We start from the raw sequence: 23,073 nt of genomic DNA, 5'->3' as shown, positions 1-23,073 counted from the left end.
GTAAAAAGAAAGAAACGGCAAGGGGGCCAATTCATGGTAACTTTTGAATACGATGAAATATATCTAATTTAATCACTTCGCATTTTCCGTAACTGGTAACGGTTGGCAATCGTTGCGTATGCTGTTCCGATGCTGCAAATACATTCTAGCTTCCGTACGCACTGTAAAAAACCCAATAAACTGAATTCAAAACTGAAAGTAAAACTGAAAGTGAAACTACATTTCCGCCGCTAGGCGGCCATCGGTACCGTCGGGCCTTTGTTGATTTTTTCCTGCCTCTTGTGTACGGTGTGGCGTCGGTCGTGGTGTGCGGATTTCAGCAGTTGACGTGAACTGCGTTTTCGACCGCGTTTTTCGAGGTACCGCGTTGAACTGAAGTGTTTTTTGTGCATATATAACTGGAGTAGTGCGTAGGTTCGTTCACTGCTGTCCAAGTACTCGTATCTCACGTATCGGAACAGAAGCACCCTTTGGAGGCTCTGCCGAATGCGTTTCTTTGTTGTAGATTGGCAGAAAGGCCGGCGCTCGCTCACGTTTTAAAGGTTTGATATCAGAAATCACGGGCGAAGTTATAATGTGCGCGTGTTTATGCGCCAGAATGTATTTTGTTATGTAGAAACGTCCTGAAGTCGGCGTTAATGAAAAACTAGCGTTGCCGTGACTTGGAGACGTACTTCATCAGCTCGGCACGACTACACACCTGCCTCGAATGGTAAGCAATACTATGTCTTCATGCATGCTGGTGTGCATTATTCAAAGCATATTTTATGGAAGAGCGGCCTCAAGACTTGCCGCTTCTAGTACCAAAGTGCCAAGATCTGCAGACAGGCAGCTCTTTCCATGTATCCAGGAAGAGAAGCAGCACTGAACAGAGTTCGCCGAGAATGATTCTACTCAGAGCTGTTTTTGTTTTGACGAAACGAATGTTGCAGAGTACTGCCTCATGCTACTTAAGAGCTCTAGTATGTGTGTTCTGTCAAATTTAAAGCCGTTTAACGCTATTTCGTCAAATTCCTTGTCCTACGGTTTATCTGCACGTGGTAATTTTTCCGCCCGTGCGTAAGGTCTATTCCGTATCTGTGCGTAAAATGCGTTGCGTCAGCGTGACGTCTGAGATAAGCTTTCAATTTTGTGTGCTGCAGGCGCTGACCACTGATCGTTTGTGCGTCAGGCCATGTTTTTGCATAAATTTGTTGACGCTGCTATCTATTTTGGTTTTTAATTGTTTTTAGAACGGCATCCAGATTAAAGAATCCAGTGCTGTGCCAGCTAGGTATATTTAGCTTGCTTTTTCAAGTTTTTAAAAGCTTCATTGTTTGGCCGTAGTAACCTAATTTCTGATTTCGGCGGCCTCTAATCGTGATGGTATTAAATGGATGTCTGCAGGGGAAACATCTACATCCACATGGGAGTCCACAGCCACAGCTTGCACCTTGTTGCCGCTGGGAAATATTCACGAGCAGTATGGAAGCAAAGGTGTGTTTTAGTTCTTGCTGCAAGCTTCTTTTTATGTTGTATGCTAGGTTCTTTTTTGGGCCATTTTCCCTTCTTTCCTTCATCAGGCTGCTTCATGAAACAGGGTACATAGCCTAACCATAATCAAGGGTTCGACAGAATCCTGTCTGGCGAGGGAGAGGCATAGTGGTGAAATAAAACGTACACTCGCCAAAAGATGGTTTATAAAAAAACTTAGTTTGACGTTTTGGGACCCGTACGTTTCCCCGGAGTGGTGTACAAAATCCCCTGCAAAAACTGCGATGCATCATACATTGGCGAATCAGGCGATTTCAGAAGAAGATTAAGAGAACATAAAAACGACGTCAACAAATGTCGCACCTCATCGAACCCGCTGGCAGAGCATGCTCAAGAAAAGAACCACACCATTGACTGGGAGAACGCCACAATATTAGATACCATGAAACCCACATCGTCACGACTGCTTTTAGAATCTTTTTATATACAGACCACGGATCATGTCATTAACAGGACGAAGGGTAATCTCCCGGATAACTACGCCCACTCACTGCGTTGTCAAGTGCGCATATAAGAAGCGGTCCATTCCGTCCATCATTCATTGTGAACAAGGGAACCGTACGGGTCCCGAAAGGTCAAACTAAGTTTTTTTTTTATAAACCATCTTTTGGCGAGTGTACGTTTTATTTCACCACCATAGCCTAACCATGCCCTCATTTATTTGTACATCCTTGCTAGTTCGTTGTCAGCATGGGGTTATTGCAAACCAGTTTGAGTGTCGTTAAACGTAGTTTTCTCGTCATCATCATCATCCTGATTACACCCACTGCAGGGCAAAGGCAGTCCTTTGCCAGCTGCGGCTACCATATCCCTGCGAACTTGGTACTAGCATTTGGTGATAAAAAGTGCGCTACCACATAATGTCTTAATCTCCTCCTCTCAAAAAGTATGTGTTCACAAGCAGGAGAAGTACACAGTCCTGTGTACTTCTGCTTGTGAACGCGTCCTTTTCACGAGTGTATCACAATTTGAAAAGAATAGGAGCTAGGCCTGGTGTGCGAGTAGTATTCTCTGCTCCAAGCAAATTGCAATGTCTCCGCAAGAGTGTCAACCGTGAAGGGTTGCCACCTGCAGAATGCGAAAAGAACCGAGAATTCTCTTATGTACAAGTGCCCCAAAAATGTGGCGCACAGAAGTGAGCTATCCCGCGGAACGTGCTCTATCAGTCAAACAGGACATGTCTAAACGACTGTCTGAGCGAACACAAGAGCCCCTCAAAACCACCTCCTGAAAGCAATATGGTCAAATATTGGCTGTCGTGTGAAAACTGCACCTCTGCTTTCAGCCGTACAACCATACTGTACACGCATAAGGACCAGCACACGCGGTAGATTGTTGTTGATGCGTTTTATCCGTCAGGAGCAAGACAAATGCATCTGCAAACATTCTGTTGTGCTCAGATGCAAAGAACTATACTTCGTCTCAGAAGATGTTTGCAGCACTACGGAAGGTAGAGCGCTCTCGTCCAATCAGGACTGCAGAAACGCAGAAAATAGTCCCTCGAATATTTGAGGAGCGTATGACTATTAATCAAAACAATAAGCATTGCAACTAAAAACATGGTTTGGACAGGTATATTTAAATGGTAGGGAGTGTTTCAATCACTGGTGATATTACCAGACAAAGCCCGTACGGACACAGCTCTGCGGAGGCCTGCTGCGAGGTAGTGATGCGTTGCCACTTTCCAACATGGCGTCGGTCGAGTCTGTTGTGTCTCCTGTGTGCTCTACATCGACAGTGCGCTATTTCCCCAAGCAGGCGAAGCAGGTGGCTTCGCGACAACAGAGGAACTGATCAGAACAGGTTGCGACAAAAAAAAAAAAAGTGGGGCTAGTCCCTTTGGAACGGGCGTCCGCCTGTCCAAAAACAAACCAAAATAGAATAAAAAGACATCAAGTGCCACCTGCTAGAGGTAGAAAGAAGCCACCTGGACATCAGGTGGATTGAGCCACAGGCGCGTAGGAACACACTAATTTAGTGCGCGCCATCCTGATTGGACGAGAGAGCTCTACCTTTCGTAGTGCTGCAAACATCTTGTGAGACGGAGTATAGGCTACCTCAGCAGCTTAGACGGCAGGGTAACAGTTTCTTCTACATTTTTAAACATTTTTTTTTTTGTTTTTATTCACCAGCATTTTTGCCTTTCGCAGTCAATCTTTAATGCAGTGCCACATGTTTTGCAAGCTGGCAAACTGTCGCGAAAAAAAATGTTGTTTATGCTCTTTTTTCACCTGTTTATTGTGTGGCAGCAATTAAGATCGTCAGTCTTGAGTCAGCGCCTAGTCTGTCTTGTTCTTTCATACCATTATAGTCATGCTGTGCCCTTCATGCTGACAAACATGTGCCGACTAGCTCAAGAAAGTAACCTTTTACATTGTGGAGCCATTTTACCCATTGCATTCGCATGGTTTGAATGAATGACCATTCAGGTTGCTATTGCATATTTTTGGAACCGAACAAGCTTAAATTTTGCAAGCTTACCAAACTCTTAGGATGCTTATGTTTGTTATTACCTGCATTAAGTCTCCTTTCCTGCTCACGTCTACAGAGGGCAAAATGCTAGACTCATTATATTGCGGGGACTATATTTGGTAGACTGGCAGGAACGATACCACCATCCAAGTGCGTAGGGGAGTGGGAGTTCTCAGTGTCACGGTTATACATCTGCACAATGTAAAGATTCAGATTGGTGTCCTCTTTGTAACTTGTAATTGTAATTTTTCTAGTGTTACAGAAGCCTCTTACAGCCCAGCCAATTTATTGACCTATATGGAAGCTGCTATATGCCTGGTGATAAGTAGGCTGTGTATTGTGTTGCTGTGCAATACTCAATAAGGTGATTCCACGCCATGTTATCCAGACTTTTGTACTCGACTGCACTTGATTTCCTACAGAAACAAAAAAATCATGGCTTATTTTATTACCATGACAAAGATTTTTAAAGCATGTTCTTGGCAGAAAAAAAGAAGTTTCGTGTTGTGGCCACAGTCTTATGTTTACAAGCAATAGCAAAGCTAAGTCTTACAAAAAACTTGTTAAAAATAAACACTTTATGCATGACTGAAACTTTTTCATATAAATAAAGGACGTGCTTTCATGAAAGAAGGTACAAAAATATTGGAAATTGATATTTTTTATTCAATTTATGTTCTCATAACAGTCATTTCAACTATTTTTCTGGGTTATCCAAAAGGCAAAGAATGTGATAAAAGTGTTTCAGAGATGAAAAAAATGCAAGGCATGTCAGTCAGCTGAAAAAAAATATTTTTGAGGCATATTCAGCCGCCAGTGGCTCAGTGAGGTTGGCCTCATTTATTTTCTAATGGCTGTGACATTTCTAAAATTTTAATTGGAGCAATTTTCGTTTTAGGCGTGAAAATAATTTCGCAATTTGAGTCTACCTTCAACTCCAGCATTGCTGGCTGCTTGCTCGACACTGCGGTGCACGCTAGAGCCGGCATCAAGGAGACACAAAGCTTCGCTGCAGGGTGCTCTATGTGGATGCTCCTCATATTTTGGTTTTGAGAAGTCTGCTGGCATATTCGCTCAACTTTTGTCAGTTTAAACTTGAGCATGACTTAAGTCCAGCATGCACCATTGAGAGAAAGATAAAGGCTTGATGTGGTGAAAAATGCGTATTCCTTTTAATGGTAGCACTTTTGTAAACTGCCTAGTCAGTTCACCTTTATTTTCTTGAATCATTTGTTGGAGCACCCAGATAGCTACGACACTCTTAATGGTTTTCTCCGCCGATGTAAACAGCTTATAGAGGATCAGTATTTAACCTTTCTATGACCTCTGAATGCTTTCTGTTGCTGCAGGGGGCCTCACACTTCCACCAATGCCGTCATAAGCGCTCTTCCCATGTGATCAGGTGAAAAAGTCCATTCCACTGAAAAGTTTAAGTAATTTTCATGGTAGTAGAGGTTTTAACTCTGATTGGTCATACCACAAACAGTGCTTCCCTGTGTCGAGGAACGAGAGCCGTTCTGCCATGTGGCCCCTTCATTTTTACTTTTTTAAATCTATCCTTCAGCAGATTTCTTTATTGCCGAAGCTGCTGGCATCGAAGACCAGCACACCATTGTATTCGTGCAGCGGAGTGCTGGTTTTGTGTAATTTACAGCTGGTGGCAAAGTGTGCTGGAGTGAAAAGGAAGCACTGAGCAGTGTCGATGTTGAACGCAGGGACTCAACTTGTAAGATTGTTTTCTCGCTTAAAAAAAAAAAGAGCCCCAAATAAACTAAAAATAAATGCCATTAAATGGTACTGTTTAAATTTCTATCTTTCATAATTTAATTAAGATCACCTCATTATGTAGTAGACTACTGAATATGTCACAAAAAGCAAATTCTCTCGACTTTAGAATCCTTTCGCTGTCTTGCCTTACATGTTTTGCTCTCTGAAACATTTTTATCACATTTGCCTTCTCGACAGCTTAGAAAATAGAATAACTACTGTGAGAACATGAAATTTGATAAAAGATTTCAAATTTTTATATTGTACTTATTACATGTTTTATTTAAAACAAAATAAGTTCAATTTACTGCATTGGATATGGAATACCTTTAATTTATATAACAGAAACTTCATAGTCCTGCGTAAGAACGTTTCTTTTTACAAATTTTTTTGCAAGGTTAGGTTTGGCTATCACTTTCAAACATGAAATGGCGGCCACGACGGGAAAAAATTACTCCGCCTAAAACAAGCTGGGATAATGTTTGCCTAGGTAATGCAATAAGCCATGAATTTTTTTAAAGAAATAGAAGATTCAGTGCTAAGCCTGGAACAGTTGGCATGGAATGATCCAATGGCATATAAATGCCAACTGTGCGCTGATTTGAAGAAGCCTTTATAATATTTTTGTAGCTCAATTAATATTGCAGTGTAGGTTGAATGCAATTTTTTCTGCTTGCATAATTGGAATGGTTCCATATCATGCCGTTTATTTCGCATCTTGTATGCAAACTTGTATTGCATTGCCAATATTTTTTGCTGCTAGCATTCACCCCATATGAATACTGCTGCTCCTGAGCAGCATACTCAACTGATCCACTGGAATGGTATCACTGTGTGTACCTTTGGTAAATTTCTGGGAAAAATGTATTCATTCACCTGGCTGCTTCATAGTTTCATGTTTAATATGTAATGACAGATGAAATGCGGATCTGTCCTAAGGATGAATGTGGCCATTTGTTAACACCATTTTACAGTAGTGATATTTGGAAGATGATCAATTCTATTTATCTACTTTGTACTTTTGTTCACTACATGGTGCATGTATGCCTCTAAGGAAGGAAACGCGAACCAGAAAGGAAACAGCTTGGAACCCCTTGTGGTGTTTTTCCAGATGTAGACTTCATCTCTTAATGTGTGATAGTATATTAGTCTAGGCAAAGCAGCGTGCAGGGTAACAGGGCACTGACAGGAACACACAGGTACTGCGCTGACTAACAATTGAGGAATTTATCGCTTTGCTCACTATAAATACAGGAAATATGATCCAAAATACAAAAGAAGGAAAGTCATGGAATCATCATTTGGTCAAATCTGTTGGGCTTATTTATCCAGATAGTCAATTTCTTTTTTCGTTGGCGTTAGTGATGATGTGCTTCCATAGGTTGAACAATTCTTATGTGTCATGCACGTCTCTTATATCTCGGCATGAGCTGTTAATTATATTTCCTAAGAATTTTACATCATCGAAAGTGGGGGGTGCACTCACAGTTCGACACGTCTTGCTAGTTTGCTACTGTATCCTGTCTCAGTATTGCCGACTTGTTCTATTAGACAAATGTTGACACGCTGACCTTATTTCCCAACATACGACACTCCGCATGAGAGAGGGATCTCGTAAGCGAAGCCATAGTCGCATGTTGTGAATTTGTTTCGGTGCTTCATCTTGTGTTGGCGCGTTGCATACTACGTTCAGCTACTTTCTGCAAAAAAAGCAAATGAATCCATCACAAAGAACTTCCGCAAGCTGCAAAAGAAGGTTAAGCGCCAAACAGGGAAGAACGAAACCTAAAAACTTGTGTAAAGCCAACAACTTGTCCAAATTAGTGCTGGCTATGACGAAAAGTGATGGCCTATGCCTGAATGCCTTCGCTATTGCAAAAACACGGAACAATAACTGGCCTTTCAGAGTAATTGTCGCTGAACTAGGATCAAGGCAGCAACCCTTAGGGCAGTATCTGCAAGAATTGCTCTCCTTGTTCACCGTGGGAGACCTCTTCCTGGTGAAGAAGCCAGAAGTGTCCGCATTCCTCTCGAACAGCTGTACAGAAGAGTTGTCATCTCATTCTGATCAAGGACTTAGACTGCACGCTGCTAAATGCTGCCTTGTTTGAGATGATAAGAGAAGGCATTAATTCAGTGGGAGCAGTACAATTCCGGAACCTGTGCAGAATTAATGCGGATAGATTCCTCGAGTTGCTAACCATCTACTTCCGTTCTACCTATGTAAAGTTTAATGATGTGTGCATACAGTGGCAGGGAGTATGCACCAGTTCCAGCGTTGCACTAATTCTCATTGTGCAGCTAGCCTGTAAAGATAGCCAACTATTAAAAAGCTGTGCATGGCGCCAGTTTGATAATGACCTTCCGATTTGTGGACGACTTCTTAGTAACCCACAAGCTTCATTACCAAGGGTAACACAAAGTCATTGTTGACATCTTCAAGACCTTCTCCAAAGTTCTTGCTAACTTTGAGCTGACCAAAGAAATGCCACTGGAGGTACAGCTTCCCGATCTATGGCTGTACTTTGTAGAGACCCATATGTGCTTGCGTTACTTCCCAAGGTCGAAAAAAAGGCTGTTGCTACTGGCGCACTGAAAAATATCCTAAATAGCTCGTGTATTGACCGTCAGCAAGAATTCCTTGAGGCCCACCTGACATGGCTACCTGAAGCTGATTTCCCAGATGACCTCATCTGCAGCCTTGGCTTCAGGATAAAGAAATTTGCCTGTCTACCTGTAAAAGGCTTCAGAAAGAACGGAACGTAGCTGTCATAGCATATTACTATGGGGTTTAGCTCAGCAGCAGGCGCAACGGGTTGCACTCAGAAGGCACCCCAAACCAAGTCACTCCAAGCGCTAGCTGCAGCGTGCCTGTTGTCGTCAACTGCCCAGTGTCAAAACAACGTCCTCTTCGCCTTGCAACTTGCACTGTAGCACTACCCCCTCCGCCTCGCGGAAGGAAGCACAGCCCCTGGGCGCCCTAAGGTGGTGTCAATGGTAGGGCTTAAGACAGGTGACGTGCACGAGCTTTGTGGAGTGGGCCGGGGGAACAGTGCGGGAGTGCAGGGACGTGATTTCATAGGTCACATTGCTCAGTTGCCTGAAGAGAAGACGCGGTAAGGACCCACGTAACGAGGCAGCAGCTTCTCACCCAGGCCCACATGGTGCGCAGGGAGCCAGGGGAGTACGTGGAAGCCGGGAGGGTAGTGGGCAACACGGTGATTAAGGTCATAGGTGCATGGTATCAGCCACGCACTAAAGAAAGTGGTCAGGCAGGCTGGTGTGAACTTAGTATGCAACACGCCCAGCTAGGGTGCTTCAAAGACAGCCTGGTATAAAAGAAGGCTGTCAAATCCGCAGCATGCGACAGTGACTTAGGCACCTTGTTTACTAAGTTCACACCAGCTCGCCTTACCACTTTCTCTTGCGCGTGGCTGATACCATGCACATATGCCGTCACAGCTAACTTCCGTTCTTTCTGAACTCTCGTTGGGGTGGATCAGCAAATTTTTTTCATTATCTTCAAGCCAAGGCTGCAGACGAGGTCATCCGGGAAACCAGCTTCAGGTAACTATGTCAGTTGGGCCTCAACGCTTTCCTACTGACAGTCAATACACAATCCGTTTGAGACATTTTTTAGTGTGCCAGTAGCAACAGTCTTTTTTTCAACTGTGGGACATAACACCAGTACATATGGGCCTCTGATGTGCAGCCATAAATCGAGAAGCTGTACCTCCAGCAAGGACTTCGGAGAAGGTCTTGAATATGTGAACAATGCCGTTGTGTTGCCCTTGTTTATGAAGCTTGTGGATTACTAGGAAGTCGTCCAAAAATTGGGAGGTCATTATCAAATTGGTGATAAGCAAAGCTTTTTAATAGTTCGCTATCTTGACAGGTTAGCAGGACAATGAGAATTAGTGCAACGCAGGAACTGGTGCATAATCCTTGCCACTGTATGTGCAGATAATTAAACTAAAATAACAGATGGTTAGCAACTCGAGGAATCTATCAGCATTAATTCTGCATTGGTTCTGGAATCATGCTGCTCCCATTGAATCAATGCCTTCTCTTACCGTCTCAAACAAGGTGGAATGTGGCAGCGTGTAATGTTAGTCCTTGATGACAATGAGAAGACACTCCTTCTGGACGGCTGTTCAAGAGGAATGCGGACACTTCTGGCTTCTTTACCAGGAAAAGGTCTTCCATGGTGAGCTAGGAGAGCAATTCTTGCAGATACTGCCCTAAGGGTTGCTGCCACGATCCTTGTTCAGAGACAATTACTCTGAAAGGCCAGTTATCGTTCCGTGTTTTTGCCATAAAGAAGGCATTCAGGCATAGGCCCTCACTCTTCTTCACAACCAGCCCTACTTTGGTCAAGTTGTTGGCTTGACCTTCTTTTGCAGCTTGTGGAAGTTCTTTGCAGTGGCTTCATTTGCTTTTTCACAGAAAGTAGCTGAATGTAGTATGCAATGCTCCTAGCAAAGGTGCTTCAAAAACAGCCCAGCATAAGACGAAGCACAGAAACAAATTCACGACATGCGACAGTGGCTTAGTTTACAAGATCTATCCGCCACGCGGAGCGTCCTGTGTTGGGAAATAAGGTCAGCATGTTAACATTTATGTAATGCAACATGTCGGCAATACTGAGAAAGGATATCGTAGCAAGCTACCGAGACACATATCGGACTGTGAGTGTGTATCACACTTTCGACAATGTAAAATTCTGAGGAAATGTAAGAGATGTGTATGGTACATAAGAATTGTTCAACCTGTTTAAGCACATCATCACTAACTCTAAGGAAAAAGAAATTGACTACCTGGATAAATAATCACGACAGATTTGACAAAATGACGATTCCATGACTTTCCTTCTTTGTAATTTGGATGATGCTTTCTGTATTCATTGCAAACTAAACAATAAATTCCTCAGTTATCACTGCACCTGTCTTGTCTGTGTCCTGTTATCCGGCGTGGTTTTGCAAAGATTCATGCACCAACTGGCCCAGCTCCTTTTCTTGTAGTTTAGTGGCCTTGTGCAAATCTTTCTTGATGGATTTTTGAGTTTACTGGCTGCAGACATGGGAGATATGTTAACTTAGCACTGTTGCCTGCCTTTCAAGATGTCACTTGCTTGATATATTAATGAATGCATGCTTTGCATTAGTTGCAGCTGACCACTCTCATGGAAGGGGTTGTGTTGCTGACTTTGATCAGATACTGTGCTTTCTGTTGTTACAGTGAATTTTGCACATTACTTGTTGTTCGGTTTACTGTAAAGCATTTTCAAGTGCGCTATTTTCGTCTTTGTTGTCATGGTGTTCTGTGCCTTTTATAGTCAGTTTACCCTCCATACAGGCCAGTGGTTTGCACTAGCTTGTAGCAGTTCGTGCAGAATTAATTGCACGACCTGACCACCTTCGTTCTATTTCATAGCATCTAGCTTTTTAGCTAAAACATTGTTTGTATAATGCCGTTTAGAGCTATTTTTTCTAAACCACAGTGGCCTCTTTGGAATGTTTCAAAAAATAACAGCTGGTGCTTGCTCGCCACATGGGCAGATTTTCTTCTTTCTGTTAGCGTTAGCATGCATAATAAAACACATTGTTAATGAGCAATATGTTGGAATTTATCAGCAACATTGAACAGTGTAAACTGGTTTGAAATATTTTACTGTTTTTGTCTAAAATGCAGACTCGCACCATGTATGCTGTTCACCGAAGACAATCCTGAGGTGGCTGAGAACCTGTTCGTCGAGGGAGGATGGCTACTCAGCAGGCTTACCACTGCGGCTCACTCCACAACTGCGCCATAATGTCAGGAATATGGGTGTTCAGCATAAGTTGCCTTAAGTTTGCTTTTTGCTTATTCCTGGGAGTTAGCGTCACAGTTCAAGCCTTCTTCAGGCTGGTATATAAGGCTGCACAAGCATGAATTTTTCATTCTGTTTGCTCTGAAAAATTTGGGAGGTAGAGTAAGTGCTATGGAACCTTATTCTTGCACCACCATAAGCCCAATAAAAGCAGGTATGGTGCTGTTGTACCTTAAAATTTTTAGTTCTTTGGATGGCAGTAAGGAATTCATTGGAGAAGCTTCTTGTGCCTTGTTTTATGGATGTGTTTTGTTCTAATAAAAATTTTCCACATTTCTGCAGTTTTGTGATTTGTTTGTCAATAAACGTTTTTCTTAGGTGCACACCGCCTGTTTACTGCTATGAAGAGCTCCAGTAATACAGGTATATTGCATTACTTAGGCATTATAATGGTAAATTTAAAGAGCGCTTAAGAAAAGTAATAAAAGTGGGGACAAATTATGAACCCATTGCATGCTTTTTTCCTGAAGGGTGTAGGGGTGTAAGAAGCGTAAAACGCCTGTGGCTCGGTGGTAAAGTGTGTGATACACCTCAGCACCTTTGGGTCAAATTTTATCATTTTCGGGCTGGTTCTTTCCTGAAACACCCCACCTTAAAGATGTATTCAAGTCACAAAACTCCTTTCTGGGCCGGGTGCAAGGGTGCGAGTTATAGACACCTGGAAACTCCTTTACAGGTGTTTTATTTTTTACAGTGTGGTGACCACAGCTACCATCTTGTCAGCCGAAGAATCTGCTGCATCAACATATACCACAGAGGTATCATTAAGGAAGCGTTTGCCTAATGATTTGGCTCTCTCTGCACGACGTTCAGCGTGGAAATCGGGGTGCATGTTCCGAGGTAGTGGAGGAATGACCAGAAGCTGGCGTATATGTTTGGGAAGGTCAGTTGTTGGTCCGCCTTGTCGTTCGTATGTTATGCCGAGTGTGGACAGAATGTGTCTGCCAGTTGGGGTGGCCGTTAGTCGTTCGTACTGCGAGACGGTTACCGCTTCAATAATCTCACTTAGGGTGTTATGAAGACCGAGACCTAAGACTTTCTCAGTCGCTGTGTGCATGGGTAGCCCAACTGCCTGTTTTACGCATTTTCTGATTATGGCTTCCACTTTCTCTTTTTCAGCTGACTTGAGATGTAGGTAAGGGCATACGTAAGCGATGCGGCTGATCACAAAGGCTTGTACTAAACGGAGAGTATTGCTTTCCTTCAAGCCCGAGTGGCGGTTACTAATGCGGCGAATGAGTCGCATAATTTGCTGCGAGGTTCCCTGAAGCTTCTGAATTACGTCACCATTGAAGCCGTGTTCTTGTAGAATTAGGCCCAAGATTTTAATTTTGGGTACTCGAGGAATGGGGACTCCACGAATACTGAGTTCGATGGCCGGTGGGGGTTGCGCAAGGGATCTGATTTTGCGGTATATGAGAAATTCAGATTTGGCTGGAGAGCACCGCAGCCCCCTGGGGTCTACATAGCTCCCCACGATATCGATGGCACGCTGGAGTCTCTCTTCGATTTCGGCATCACTGCCCTCGGCGGTCCACAAGGTGATATCGTCAGCATAGAGGCTGTGGTGGAGTTGCGGGATCTGCACTAATTGGTGTGGAAGTTTCAACATTGCAACGTTGAAGAGAAAGGGTGACAGGACCGATCCCTGCGGGGTACCCTTGTTGCCGAGGGGGAAGTCACGCGAGTGGAGACCTCCTACTTGAAAATGCGCCTTTCTACCTGAGAGAAAGTCGCGGTTGTAGTTGAAGGTGCGGGCTCCCACCCCGAGTTCATGAAGGTTCTCCAAGATCGCATCATGTCTGACATTGTCAAAGGCCTTTTCCAGGTCGAGTCCAAGAATTATTCTGGTGTCCCGCGTTTTTGCCTCAATAATCTGATGTTTGAGCTGAAGCATTACATCCTGCGTAGAAAGTTTTGGTCGAAAGCCAATCATGGTTTGGGGGTAAAGCTCGTTCTCCTCCATAAACCGGTTGAGGCGGGTATGAACTACGTGCTCCATGAGCTTACCCACACAAGACGTGAGCGAAATTGGCCTGAGGTTCTCAAGGCTGAGTGCCTTCCCAGGTTTTGGAATGAGAATGATCTCTGCCGGTTTCCATATTTGTGGGATTGAGCCCTCCGACCAGCATTTCTGCATATACTCAGTTAGTGATTGTAGCGACTGTTCATCTAGGTTGCGGAGGATCTTGTTGGATACTGTATCTGGGCCAGAGGCGGATTTACAGTTTAGCCTGGCAATCTCTGCCCTAACCTCATCCACAGTAATCGGGGAGTCGAGCTGCGTGTTTTCCGGACCAGCATAATCTGGGAAGGATTGGATAGGAGCATTGCCAATATATCTGTCTTTAAGTTCAAGGAAAAGGTCCTCTGGTGTGCCTGCGTATGCATGCACAAGCTTTTTCAGGTTCTGCCTCTGGGTGGTTTTGCTACCTGCAGGGTCAAGTAGATGACGGAGCAAGTTCCAAGTCTTAGAGACTCCCATATTGCGATCCATGCGGTTGCATATGTCCTCCCAGTTTTGCTGAGTAAGTTTGACCGCATGATCCTCGATCTCCTTGTTTAGCCTAGCTATTCTTCTGCGCAGATTGCGGTTCCACCGCTGTCGTTTGAGTCGGTTCTCGAGTCCTCTCTTTGCCTCCCATAGGCGAAGAAGCCGGCTGTCCGCAATCTCCAGGTGGTCAGCCTGCTCTAACGTACGGGTGGCTGCCTTGGTATCTTGACAAAGATCCTGTGCCCAGATATCTATGTCTAGTATATCGGGGGTATCAGCTTCTCGGGCGGCCCTTTTAGCGCGGAACATGTCGCAATCGACAAGGGTGGGAGCTCGAGCGCTACGACGCTTGGGGCCAGTTGAAGCCACTATTTCCAATATGTAGTGATCGCTGCCGAAATTTTGTTGAGTGTTTATCCATGTTGGAGTGCCCGAATTTTTAGCAAAAGTCAGATCGGGAGTCGTATCCCTGGAAACACTGTTGCCGCAGCGGGTGAGGACTACTGGGTCTGTAAGAAGAGTCAACCCACACTGTTGTGCGGTGAGCCACAATTTTCTACCTTTAATGTCCTCCTGTGGGTACCCCCAAGCCGGGTGTTGGGCATTAAAGTCTCCCGTGAAAATGACGGGGTGATTGCCTGTAATTTTCAGGGTCGCCTGAAAGAGCGGGCCAAAGCTTGCTTTCCGTAACTTTAGGCTGCTATAGACATTCAGCACAAACAGACTGTGGTCAGGTTTCCTAGGCGGAATTAATTCGACTAGCACGTGTGTGACATTTGTGACTGGGGTATCGTGCTGGACAACCGTAATATTTCGTTTCACGAGAGTCGTGACTCCAAGCGTTTCACCCCCCGATGAAAAGGATTGATATCCAGCTAGCTTGCTATTGGTTTGTGTCTCTTGTAGTGCGATTAAGTCCGGTCCGTCCCTATTGTGGAGGAATTGTTGGAGTACAGCTCGTTTGCGGCTAAATCCTCGGCAGTTCCACTGCCAGATGGTGTAGTTTGGTTGTGGCGCCATATTGTGCTAGTCTGATACCGCTTCAGAAGAAGCGGATTTGCGAATTTTGACGGGAAAAAGCCTACTCTCCGCTTCCTGCTGCCAGGTGCCTAAGTTAAGTAATTCCTGCCGGTGTGTGCATAATTCTTCCATGATGGAAGTCATTGTAAGCTGTATTTGAATGAGGGTGTTAGTAGTCTGCGTTTGCGCCTCTTCAATTTTGTGAATGCTGTCGGCTAGTTTTTGGTCTTCGGAGAGGGAACCGCCCGCTTTTCGCTTAGGCGGGGGTGCCCGCGGTGATTCAACATGCATGTCCGCTCCGGCGGAGGTAGAGGGGGTAGGGTTATTGGCGCCACAGGTCATAGGCGGTGACCCAGTCTGCATTTGTTGCTGTTTTAGAGCGGCATTTTCTTTCTTTAGTTCCTCCACCTCGCGAAGTAATTTCCCTACCAGCACTTTCAGGTCTGCTAGCTCAGAGGGGTTGGAGTTAGATTTCTGGGAGGCTTTATCTGCCCAGCCTACCTTTTGCGTGCCGACGGCGTCCTGGTTCAAACCGGGGTTCCGTGCCTGGTGTGAAGGAGTCCTGGATTTGGAGGCGGACCGGCCTCTCTGTTGCAGTCGTGGAAAAGAGCTGGATCGATGTCTAAAGTCCGTCCGCCCCCTGCTTTTGGAGCGGCTGCGTCGCTCTTTAGACTGCGGCGTCTCTTGGCTATTCTGGGTCTGATGTTGGCGTTCCTGTTCCCAGCGGCGTTTGGTCACAATGTATGGAGTGCGGTAGATTTCGCGGCATTTGTTGCTGCCCAGCTCATGGCCCTTACCGCACAAGGCACACTTAGGCTCACAGGTATGCGTTTCAGGAGGGTTGGCCATGCCGCATCCGCGGCAGCGAGCGTTTTTCGGGTCCGGGCAAACGTCTCTGCGATGTCCGAGTTGTCCGCACAAAGAACACACTTCGTATTTTTTTTTGTAGAGGCAGCAACGAATCATGCCACCGCCGAAGCTGATCCAACGGGGAACTCTCTCACCGTTGAAGAGAATGAGGACCGTCTGCGACTGCGCACCCATGCGCCGGACACCACATATTGGAGGATTTCTGGGATGCTGAAGGTTCGCTAGGATGACAGCGTCCGATAGATGTTTGGGAACGCCTTGGATCACTCCTTTACCACTGCCGTCCGGCGTGGCGACATACGAGGTGATGGCGATCTTGTTCTCGCCGTAGGTGAGCTCCTGGATGCTTAAGTAGCGTTCCACTCGTGCCGCGGAATGGGTGGCCACCAGTATGATGTGTTGCTTGAAGTTGAGGAGCATGCAGTCTTCAGAAGATTCCGCCAAGGTTACACCCGCGGCGTCACGAATGAGTTGAAAGATTCCGAGTTGGCCACAGCTCTCGAGTATACGGAGGCCGCCCGATGGCCGGAGTATCACTTTGGTTACGCCCTTGGGTAGGCGAGGTAGGTTCGACGCCACCGATTGTCGAGCAAGTCGTCGGCCAATCTTTTTCGCAGAGGAGTCGGCAGATTGCCGCATGCTGCCCTGTCCCTGGGCGCTATCGGTTCCATTGTGTGCCGCGGGGTCAGTCCTTCGGCGTTCGTGACCGGATCGTTGAGATTCACCGACGGTGAACCAACCATATTGGTGCGAAACTTCTTCGGGGGCTATATCAGTCCCCTCCACGGTGACTTCCATATCCAATGTTGGGCGAAGATCCCACTCAGAAAATGCGGCAAAGCCCCGTCAGAGCGGGGTCGCTAGGCCTGGCGTAGGCCTAGCGGGCCGTGCGTACCGGCGAGAGCCGAATCGCAAAAAAGTCCGCACAAACAGGCAAAAAGGGACTTGCCGATGCGTTCGACGGCGTTATCCGAGCTTCAAACACGAAATCCAGGCGAGAGCGGTGTTGACCGTCGCTGAATTCAGCGGTGGGCATGGGTGAAGGGAGGAGCGTTCGCACGAGCGTCCGATCCACGCCACGTCCAGCCAGCCTCTCCGCGGCTCCGCGGGCAAATTCTGCCGCAAACCATGACGACCCTGATGGGATACGACCCGGAGGGGATGCAGATTGTCACCATGCCGCAGGCGAAAACCCCAGTTTTCGACAAGGTTACGGAGGCGATTATCCAACGCAAGATAGAAGAGTGGGAACGCGCATCAGTCCGTGACAACCACTCGGCACGGCAAAAAGGTCGAACGCCAGATGGACGCGTCACCGCGGCAGGGAATACGCCGCTGCAGCAGACGCCCCGCACGCAAGTCAAGCGTTGGAAGCCTCCTCCGCAGCCGCGTCTGGACAAGCAAGATGCAGTGATCATAATCAAACCTAAAGGAACGCTGGATCTCAGCAAATTCAGGGGAAGCAACGCGGTCGGAAACGCCTTGCACATTGCTGCTGGCGTCGACAAGGGCTCAGCCGAGCTCAGCGTTTGGCCCATATGGGAACAGAACATCATCGTCGTCGGGGTGCGAGACGCCCAAATAATCAGAAAGATCCTGGCAATTCACGAAATTCAGCTTGGGGACAAGGCACAGGCAGTGTACTCCTTCCTCCGCCCCTCCGACGACACTTGCAAAGGAGTAATCATCATCATCATCATCATCATCATCACCATCATTTATTAACCCTTAAGGGTCCCGTTAGGGACATTACATAAGGGGGGGGAGGTGGTACAGGGGTGTTCAACAGTCATACATGAATATATAAATATAGAAGGAATATGGAAATACAGAAAAATATAGAAAATATAAAATATAGAATAGAAAAAAAAGTAGAACAAGACGAAAAAAAGACAGAAGTAAATTCAAATAATCACGTCATGACAGAGTGTAGCAGAAATATAAACAGGAATAAATTACAACTTTGGAAGTAGAACAGGCTGGTCAGTTTGCAGGGCTTGGAAGCTGGCATAGGGTGCAGGAAAAGATTATTTGTCGTTGAGATGGTCGATTAGGAGCTGTCTGAATCTGGAAGGGTTAGTCTCAATGACAATGTGTTCGGGGAGGTTATTCCAGCTTTCTATCGCACTGGGAAGGAAAGATTTATTGAAATAATTGGTGGAGCCGTGCAAACGCTGTATGCTTAAGGAGTTAAATAAACGACGAGATGATCGTAGCGGAGCTCGTAGAAGGTTTTCTCGAAGTGCTGGAAAGTTAAAGTACAGTTTATGAAAAAGACAAAGAATTGAAGTTTTCCTGCGAAAGGCTAATGACTTGATGCCGAGAGATGATTTCAACGCTGTGATGCTGAGCTGAGATTTATACTGTGAGGAGATGAAGCGTGCTGCCCGATTCTGGATGGCTTCGAGTGAATCTATTAAGTAGGCTTGGTGAGGATTCCATATTGTTGAGGCGTATTCTAGTTTAGTTCGGATGTACGTTTCATATGCTAGTTGTCTGGTGGCTGCGGTGGACATGGAAAGTGATCGCCTGATGAATCCGAGTGATCTGGAGGCACTGGCACATAGTTTCATGATGTGATTAGCCCAGGTTAGGTTGGTTGTTATCTCGATGCCGTGGACCCGAATACAAGTGGACCCGAGGGTTTCCAACGAAGACATCACGAACGCGCTTCGCTCCCCGGACGCACCAGTGGTGAGCGTGAGAAAATTAGGTTCCTCCAACGTGGCGGCCATCACGTTTGAAGGAAGAAAGGTTCCGTTTCACGTCTTCTACGGTGAAGCGGTTCCAGTACGCCTATACAAGAAAACAACGCCAGCCTGCGCACTGTGCGGGAAACTTGGACACCGGGCGGATGTTTGCCCTTGCCCTTCGAAGTCAAGATGTCCGCAGTGCGGTCAGCAAGATGTTCCAGAATCCCACGACTGCCAACCCAAGTGCACGGTCTGCGAAGGTCCACATCCCATGGGGTCGAATCAGTGCAAGTACAAGTACCGAACATCACAAAAAACCAAGCCCAAGACAGGAGAAGTCAACCACCGGTCAAGATCCAGGCTTCGGAACCGGTCCGGCAGCAGAGGTCCATCGAGCAGCGGGGACCGACTGACCCACCAGGACCAGTCCAGCAACAACTCAGCACCACCCGGCTCACGCTCTTCAAGCAATGGACCTGGGACTACCGATAATGTGTCGCACAACAACGGCAGTCGTCCAGCCGAGAAGACAACAGGACCCCATAACAAGGAGCAGCGCAACGGCAGCAAGGTGAGCTGGGCAGATGTAGCTGCCTCCTCCCCCAAGCGTTGGCTTACAAACGACTTAAAGCAGAGATTGAACAACTAAAATCAGAAAATAGCACATTGAAACAGCAGTTAGTCATCGCAGTCAATCCAAACAACACATTACCTCCATCGACGCAACAGGCATGTCCGATGGAAGAAGATAGGGCAGAGCTACACCCTCCGTCTCCACACCAGTTAGATGCTAGCACCCCCGAGAGGCAAGCAACTACACCAGACGCACCCCACCAGGCACCAACTCCGCAGGCACCACCATCGCAGGCACTAAAGCAGCAATGTACAGAGCACCCCCAAACCCAGGAACGCATCACTCGCTTGGAAAAAACAATTCAAGACCTCATTGAAAATAAATTACAAATTATGATCGAGACGACAATCAAAAGTATGTTCGAATCAGTTATTAAACCCATGATGGAAAACCTCGAACCAGTTTTAATAAGGATGCAATCGCAGGAGATCAGAATTGACCGCAAACTTCAGGAATTATCAGGTGTTTCTCACAACAAGGGCACAAAGCTGCAGGGTAAAATGGGAACTCGTCGTCTGCCAAACACTCAGCCAGATCTACAACCTGAGGGCGCACCACATGATGAGGCACAAGATTCTAGTGTTCAGCATGGCTCCACAACGTAGACAAACTTACTATCCTACAGTGGAACTGCAGGGGACTAAAACGGAAGAGGGAAACATTACAGCAATACATAGACTCTCATCCCGATACGCCGCAAATAGCCCTGCAAGAAGTGAATATGGAGGCTAAGATCAGAGGATACTCAACACATCAAACAAATCCCTCGACATGCATCTTGGTCCGCAAATCATGCACGGCAATCACTGTAGACCTTAATCTAGACAGCGACATTGAATATACCTTCATAAAAATACTGCCACAGCACAGAAACAGCAAGAGCACCTATATACTCAATATATATAGTCGCCCCAAACAGCACCGCGTAGCCTTCGACGTGATCTTTCTTAAAGCCCTAAGAGAAGCCCAAAAAGCTCCCCTAGCTATAGTTGGCGACTTTAATGCTTCTAGCCCCCTATGGGGATACCCCAGGGAAGACACGAAAGGCAGAAAACTAGCATCCGCCATCGCTGACATGGCCCTGACCCTACTCACGGACCCGCAGCACCCGACGCGAGTCGGCACCAGCGTAACGCGGGATACTTCTCCCGACCTCACGCTCGTCCGCAATGCCCGCAACTATGAGTGGCTCAATACAGGAGAGACCCTAGGCAGCGATCACTACGTGCTGAAGACCATCTTCGAAAGCAACAAGCACAGCAAACCACGAGGGCAAGCCAGAATTAGACTGGAAGACATTCAGAAAGGACACCAAACTAACCACATCCGAATAAATAACTAGCTACGAAGATTGGGCGGCTTCCATTCTCGACCTTAAAGAAAAGCTCACAAAGTCTCTTGCCACCACGGAGGACCACCCAGCTGTTGACAACCACCTCCTACACCTTTGGGAAGCAAGACGTAGTCTTATAAAACGGTGGAAAAACAAAGACACAATCGGAAACTAAGACTTCGAATAGCCAAGCTTACTATTCAAGCAGACCAATACGAATGGGACCTCGCTCGCACCAATTGGTTAACGACGTGCGAATCCCTCAAAGGCCGCCTAGACACCAAGGCTACATGGAACCTTCTGCGATGCCTAATTGACCCTCCGAAAGCGAAGAGTGAACAACACAGAAATTTGCATCGAGCCCTACACAGCTTTCAAGGCACAGATCAAGAACTCGTGGATGAACTGACGCGTCGCTATATCTGCACCGCGCGAGACCCACAACCCTACAATAAGGAGTACCGTGGGGAACCGAACGAAGACCTAGACAGAGATTTCACTTCAGAGGAAATCATTGCAGCACTAGCAGATATGCGCCGAGGCACAGCCCCGGGACAAGACAAAATTACTGTCGGACTTCTGGCCAACCTCGGCACGGAGGCTCTGCAGCAACTCACGGATTGCATAAACGAATGTTGGCGTACCGGCACCATTCCACAAGCATGGAAAACAGCCAATGTACACTTTATTCCCAAACCCGGCAAGAAAATCAGCATCGAAAACCTGCGCCCCATATCCCTCACGTGGTGCGCAGGCAAACTCATGGAAAAGGCAGTCCACACCCGTCTCTCCAATTATCTTGAGGACAATGAGCTACTGCCACACACGATGTTTGGATTCCGGGCACACTTGTCCACCCATGATGTGCTTCTGCAAATCAAACGTGAAGTCATTGATCCCGCACACACAAACAGTAACCGAGCGCTTCTAACACTTGACCTCAAGGGAGCGTTTGACAATGTCAAACACTCCACAATCCTCAACAACCTCCACAGCATGAACTGCGGACAGCGAGCCTACTCGTACATCTGCGATTTCCTTACGGACAGAACCGTCAACATCAGCACCGGCTCAAAACACACAACGCAAGTGAAGATGGGCACGAGAGGCACTCCGCAAGGGGCAGTACTATCCCCACTTCTCTTCAACATTGCACTCCTAAATCTCCCACCTCTTCTCAATCAGGTACAGGGCATACGCCACGCCCTGTACGCTGATGATATAACCATCTGGACAACCACGGGAAGTATGGGAATGATTGAAGAACAACTACAAACCGCGGCGACAACAGTTCAAAATTATGCCCGGGCGTGTGGACTAACGTGCTCACCCGAAAAATCCGAACTGATAGTCTTCCGTCAACGCAAGAATCAAGACACCATCAATATCCGCGTAGACAACTCACCCATCAAGGAAGTTCAGACCATGAAGATACTGGGTCTGTACATAAATAACAACGGCAACAACCTTCTTGCCCTCCAGAAACTACGGCTCGTGAGCGAGCAAGTCGCCAGGATGATCGCCAGGATAACGACGCGCAAATCGGGGATGCGAGAAGACGATACTCTGCGACTGGTGCAGGCTTTCGTTGTAAGCCGCGTCGTCTACGTAGCGCCCTACCTCCGCCTTAAGAAGCGTGACATCAAAAACCTCGACTTCATAATCAGAACTGCCTACAAGAAGGCGCTGGGACTCCCTCTTGCGACATCCACGGACGGGCTCTTGCAACTGGGTGTGCACAACACGATCGATGAGCTGATAGAGGCATACCTTACGGCGCAGGTGGTACGGCTCTCCACAACTCGAACTGGCCGACAAGTCCTGAGTGATTTAAACATCAATTGCCCCCGACAGCTAGACACCAAAACCGACATCCCAGCCTCATGGAGAGGACAACTCAAGGCAGCTCCACTACCGAGGAATATGCACCCTGATTTTCACCAGTCAAGACGACAAGCACGAGCCGAAGCCATGAAAAGACGCTACGGCGGGCGCGAGGGCGTGTTCTATGTCGATGCTGCGGGTCCCGAGCAGGGAATGACGGCCATCGCGGTAGTGCACCAAAATACAACAGTCGACGAACTAGTACTGGCTAGCCAGGACATACTGGCTGCGGAAGAAGTGGCGATTGCTCTAGCTGCAACACACACTAGATCAGAATACATTCTCACAGATTCACAGACAGCGTATCGCAATTACCTCAGGGGCAGGGTCGCACCGCTAGCAGCTAAAATCCTGCAAGATAGCTACATCCGTGGCTACCAACCCACACACAAACACTTAATATGGGTACCAGGTCACCAGGGCATCCCAGGGAACGAGAGCGCACATGCCTCAGCCCGAGCATTTCTCCCCCGGGCACCCAGTGCGGATGCCGTGGAACCTCCT

The 23,073-nt window shown here is 46.8% G+C and overlaps 1 protein-coding gene and 1 long non-coding RNA gene across 3 annotated transcripts in view; one reads left to right on the top strand and one right to left on the bottom strand.

The window, feature by feature from the left end:
- LOC149365210 (beta-scruin-like) overlaps positions 1 to 23,073 on the bottom strand; it is a 212,990-nt gene that overhangs the window by 32,757 nt on the left and 157,160 nt on the right. The window lies entirely within an intron of this gene.
- On the top strand, positions 262 to 11,922 carry LOC149365213 (uncharacterized). Of its 2 annotated transcripts, XR_016292816.1 has the most exons (4): positions 262 to 712; positions 1,387 to 1,476; positions 5,355 to 5,407; positions 11,464 to 11,922. It is a non-coding gene; the product is annotated as an uncharacterized LOC149365213 (long non-coding RNA). The 2 variants fall into 2 exon arrangements; XR_016292818.1 differs by lacking the exon at positions 5,355 to 5,407 and having other exon boundaries at positions 264 to 712.

The sequence above is a fragment of the Amblyomma mixtum genome, chromosome 1 (genome assembly GCF_055824585.1).
Source record: "Amblyomma mixtum isolate Tamu chromosome 1, ASM5582458v1, whole genome shotgun sequence".
NCBI classification, from domain to species: domain Eukaryota; kingdom Metazoa; phylum Arthropoda; class Arachnida; order Ixodida; family Ixodidae; genus Amblyomma; species Amblyomma mixtum.
Note: the sequence above shows the minus strand (reverse complement) of the source record. Positions and strands in the feature narration are given on the sequence as shown.